The sequence below is a fragment of the Dipteris shenzhenensis genome, chromosome 19 (assembly GCF_047967505.1).
Source record: "Dipteris shenzhenensis isolate YYH24624 ecotype China chromosome 19, Dip_SZ_1.0, whole genome shotgun sequence".
NCBI classification, from domain to species: Eukaryota; Viridiplantae; Streptophyta; class Polypodiopsida; order Gleicheniales; family Dipteridaceae; genus Dipteris; species Dipteris shenzhenensis.
The window spans coordinates 45,849,613-45,855,076 of record NC_141614.1 but is presented as its reverse complement, the minus strand read 5'-3'; the positions used below and the strand labels follow the sequence as shown (position 1 = coordinate 45,855,076).

The 5,464-nt window shown below is 37.6% G+C and overlaps 1 pseudogene; it reads left to right on the top strand.

Annotated features, from left to right (window-relative positions):
• The first annotated feature begins 3,586 nt into the window (after positions 1-3,586).
• On the top strand, positions 3,587-4,222 carry LOC147890534 (uncharacterized; annotated as a pseudogene).
• The last annotated feature ends 1,242 nt before the right edge of the window (positions 4,223-5,464 follow it).

Sequence of the window (5,464 nt, the reverse complement as noted above, 5' to 3'; positions counted from 1 at the left end):
ACTTATGAGCTAGATCATAGGCTTTGTCTCCTTCCAAGGTAGCCATGCCATAATGATGAATCTAATAGTGCTTTCAATGGCTCCCTTCTATTGTAGGACTTGTCTTGGTAGAAATTCAGCCAAGCAATGTGGCGACTCTCCATAATTTCAAATTCAACAATGTCCATACCATGCTCCATGCATCCTTGCTTGCTTTGTTCCTCGTCCTATACTAATATCTACTTCAAATTGATTCCAAGATTGGAGATCATAATCTCATTAATCTTGGCAAAGTTTTACTAGAGCTCATACTCTAGGTTGAGGTGATTCACATGCTCCTCCACTCCCACTTTCCTTCCTTTGGTGTATCATTTAAACCTCCACATTCTTTTCCTTATCTGCCTCATTGTAGGTTTTAAAATGGTTCGAATTTGTGGGTTTGGTAGAAACATCATACGTTTCTTTTTCTTTGTGCAACAAAAAGGTAGCTATATACTATTTACATGTCAAATTTTAACATCCTTGTAATCTTAAGAGATTCTTCATAAAAGTCCTTCACAGATAAAGTATGTTCTTAACAAAAAATATTTCAACATTTGGCTTTCACTCCTCTTTGTCTTTGACATACTAGGAATTAGGGGTCTTCCTCTTGTCATCTCCGGCATCACGAGTACTTGCTCTTTTTTCTTAGAGTACAAAAATTGGGGGCAGATTTGGTGGAGGCTTTAGTGGTAGCACCATTTCCCTTTGCAACATTAGTAATATGTCAAATAACATCAAAAGGAGAAAAGGGTTACTTAAACTAAGGTCCTCTAGCAGCAATAGTTGGGAGCTTGCTAGGGGTTTTCTCAGGGAGGGATCTCTCAAAAAATGAATAGCAAAAGGGGGAGTCATTATAATTCAACTTGGTGATGAGGCATCCTAGTCTACATCTATGCCCAGTGGTATCTCCTTGGAAGTAACATGCTGAAAGGTTCAATTTGTACTTTAACCACAATAGTGTGGGTTCTTCTAGGTAGCTAAGAGCATGTAGCTCAATCTCCAGATTCTTCTTGATATGGGCTTCATTGTACAACTCAATGGCCTTGTGGAGACGCCTTTGTTCCTATCCCACCATTCACCAAACATATTGTTAGCAAACAACATAGTATAATTAAATTGAAAATTATTTCTGGCAATCTAGATATACCAAACTGCCTGAGCTCTAGTATGAATCCACATGTCCTTTTTGCCTTTGGTAGCCTCCTCTAATAGTATGGCCTTCCAACTCAAAGGGGTGACACCAATAAGCATGTGGACCATTTTCCAAACCTTTCAAGCATGAGGGTATGTATGTATGTATGTATGTATGTATGTATATGTATGTATATATATATATATTTATTTATTTATATGTATATATATATATATATATATTTATATTTACATGTATATATATATATATATATATATATATATATATATACATATATATATACATGTATATGTATATATATAGATATATTTATATGTATATATACATATATATATACATATATATATGTATATAGATAGATATATGTATACATATACATACATACATACATACATACATACATACATACATACATATATATATATATATATATATATATATGTATGTATGTAAGTATGTATGTATATGTATATGTAAAACAAAAAGCTCTCTTCTGTACATGCATTTTTTGCTTCCACTTGGATTCCCTAGTGATTGTATAGGGGGACAAGCCCCACCCTTAACATAAAGTTGGTCGAAACAAGCAGGCACACAATTGTAATTGAAAATGGCCTACTCTTAAATGGTGTATTTTTACACCAAGAAGGTGTATATGTACACCATCTCTCCAAGAGAACAAGTCATCTTGATATACTTAGGACTTTGGTTCAAAACTATGTGGTGTCGACCAAAGTGTAATTATTTGTTTACACATAGAAGGTATTTTTGTAAGCTTATCTAGTATTTAGTAATTTGACAAAATTTGGGTTTTCAAAGTTTGTTAGAGACACTGCCAATGGTTACTCTATATAAGTGGGTGTGTAAAGTTTCAACCAATATTGCAATATTTGTTTTGAAGTATATGGGAAAAAAACCACGGGACTACGATATTCAAAAAATTTGGACTTGTATTTAGTCCAATTTTGGAAATGGACTTTATACAAGTCTAATTTTTTTGAATACAATGTTTATGGATTTGCGGTCTATTCTGACACAGCACAAGGATTTTATTGGAGAGATGTATGAATCCTTTAATAAGCTGACAGTTGAAGGATCAAAAGTTGTCAACAATAGTAAGACTTTTGTACATATCAAGGACATTGCCGCAAATGACAAGATGAGGTATCAAAAGCACAAGCTCTTTGATAGTTTTGAAGATTTCCACAAGGGAATATGCACCATACACAAGGGCAATTACAGGATACTTGAAGAGTCACTTACATTTGCCATGTATGTACACTATGCTAATGGATCAGCTGAGGACACAAAGGATAGTGATGACTAAAAAGAAGCAGAAGATAAGTGAGACTTACCAAAGGTGGTAGAGAAGATCAACCCAAAAGAGGAGGAGCCTGTAGTTGTAGCATTGGATCTAGTGGCCTTAAAAAATAAAACCCTAAGAGATGTTGTCCTAGTGGATGACATTGAGGCTGAAATCTTTGACCTCACTGTGCCCATTCTTCCCTCTTTCAATATTGAGGGAGAAGAGTATGTCGTGTTGTATGACATATAGTGCCTTTTTAATTTGATAGAGGATTATGCAATTGCCCTTATTGCACAATCCTGTAAGGTTGACAAGGAAGTACGGATTGATGACGATCCTTTGTTAGAGCTGGAGGACGACTTCAATCCTTTGGAAGAATTGTCCATCTGTTTTGAGCAAGCCATAATGTATGAAGAGGTAGATGAGACAATATTACAGGAAACCCAAGCACGAATGAACCTCACAGCAGTAAGCTTGGATATCAGTCAAGGCTCTAAGGAGAAGGAGGAGATGGGTATCTCCTTGTTTAACGATGATATACTTGAGAAAGATGAGAATATTGACATAAGGCACCTGCCTTTCTTGAATTTGGAGTTTAGATATGCAATTGAATGATCTGTTTTAAATCTAAGTGTGTTTCGCATATGGCGGTTGTTCGTTGAAGATGACACATTCCTCCTGACGGCAGCCAGAAGTAGAATTCCTGGGCTTGGTAAACTATCAAGCCTTTCTCATTATATTAAAGACCTATCTGCTAAAAAGATATTGATTTTTAACAAATTTCTTAGCCACGATGCAGTTGCTATTACTTATTTTTTCAAGTGTTTGTCAAAAGTTTTGGGTGGTCATTTTATATCATGGGGTGCCTGGAGATGAGTGTGTATGCTTCGAGATGAGTGTGTTGAAAGGTTTGCAAGCATGGCGGAGTGAGAAAATGAGCAAAATCTAGGTTTAAAAATCCATTCACGCATCTAGCACCATGTCTACACTGTGTTTTAGATGCACCTATAGATGTGTTCCACAGTACAGACATGCTTTTAGATGTGCTATAGAGTTTTCTCTTTAAATTTGCAAGAACAAACACTTTTTTTGTGTTGTGTATTTGTAGGATGTCTTCAACTTAAACAAGTACCTCTAGTGAGGATGAATCCCTCCATATCCACCATCGAGAAATGTGGTTGGAGAAAAGAGTCAAATGTATGTGTAATCAATGTCGAGGAAACATGAATCGTGCACATAGAATTACACTCAATCACATCTCAAAGTACGGAGAATGGGATGTGATCATATCCATGGTAAGTGTTAAAGCATTGAGGTTGACTGAGATACCTATGGGTGTTCAAGTGTTTCATACATGATCCTTTTCTAATTTGATACAGGATGTAGTGTCACACCTGCATATGTTGCCCTATAGTCGTCATGAGGAGGCAAAGCGTCAGCAATATGAGGTGGGATATTTAGGAGGGATTGTTATGGATGAATGGAATAATCGTAATAGTAGCCCTCCACCATTACCTCATGAGGCCGTGGAGGAGGGGGTGTTCCATGATATGGTGTGAGATTTATTTGCCCATCGGTCCTCAAGTAGGGATGATAGCATGAACCAGGATGACCTTTTTACTGCACCATCAACACCAGTGTTTGATGGGTGCACATTCTCTCTTCTACATGCCTCCCTTGAGTTACTAAACTTGTAGACCATCTATGGATGGAGCAATGCAAGTTTGAATTCATTACTCAAGTAAGCTTTAATTTCTATTTTGCAAACATGGTGAATTATGCTAGTGGGTCAATTACTGGAATGCTTTTTCTCATTTATGGTCTTCACGTGTGCAGGCTATTGTCTAAAATGCTTTCAAGGGAGAACAAATTACCAACCTCAAGAGATATGGCAAGGCAACATGTGACCTCTCTTGGTAGGTTGGATTACAACCACATCTATGTGTGCATCAATGATTGCATTTTGTTTCGTGGACCACATAAGGAGGCAAGAGAGTGTCCTACATGTGGCAAGGCAAGATATAGAGTAGATCTCAAAACTTTGGCTGTGCCTCATAAGGTTCTGTGACATTTTCCCATAATCCCTCGCATCCAACATATGTTCAAGTGCAAATCCATCACAGAGCCCATGTCATGGCATTTCTTCCATCCCGATGACAAGTGGCAATCTCTCATAGACAATCCTGTGTGGAAGCATATTGAAGATACATGGCCAAGCTTCAAGGAAAAACCTAGGAACTTGAGGCTTGGATTGGGTATGGATGGTGTGAACCCATTTGGTCTCAAAAGCACCTCTTACAGTGTATGGCTAGTGATATTGGTGAATTATAATCTTCCACCCTCTATGGCAGTTAAGAAAGGACATGTTATGTTATCCATTCTAATTCCAGGGAAACATAAAGTCAAAAACCCATATTTTTATCTAGAGCCTTTGATTGATGAGCTGGAGAGCTGGAGATACTTTGGAGAGATATTGCGGTGCATGATGTCTCCTTCATCACACGAGACTTCAATTGCAAGGCAGTTTTGATGTGGATGACGCATGGCTTCCCAGGCTATGGAAAGTGTTCAGGTAAGCATTAAACTTTTAATTATAAGTAGTCAATCGATGTGGCACCCTAAACCCACCTTGCTTACGCAATTGCATCTACTGTTTAGGTCTCACTACATTGAGTTATCATGCATGTCCTATTTGTGGTCCTTCGCTACTAGTTGTTTCATGGCAAGGTGTTGAATAAGGTCATCTATGAGAATCACCATCAATTTCTCCCACCTAATCATCCTAGATATGTCGCCCCTTGGAATGAAGTCCCCCCTCAGTCACTCAATCTGCTAGAGATTGGATGAGAATTTGGGACCTTTCCATGACTCCTCTCCAAGTGGCATGAGCCGGTAAGGGATTGCAACTATTTTGTGCTATATTAAATGGAAATAAAGATTGCACACTAACACCATATTTTATCGGCTACCATATTGGTCCCACCTCA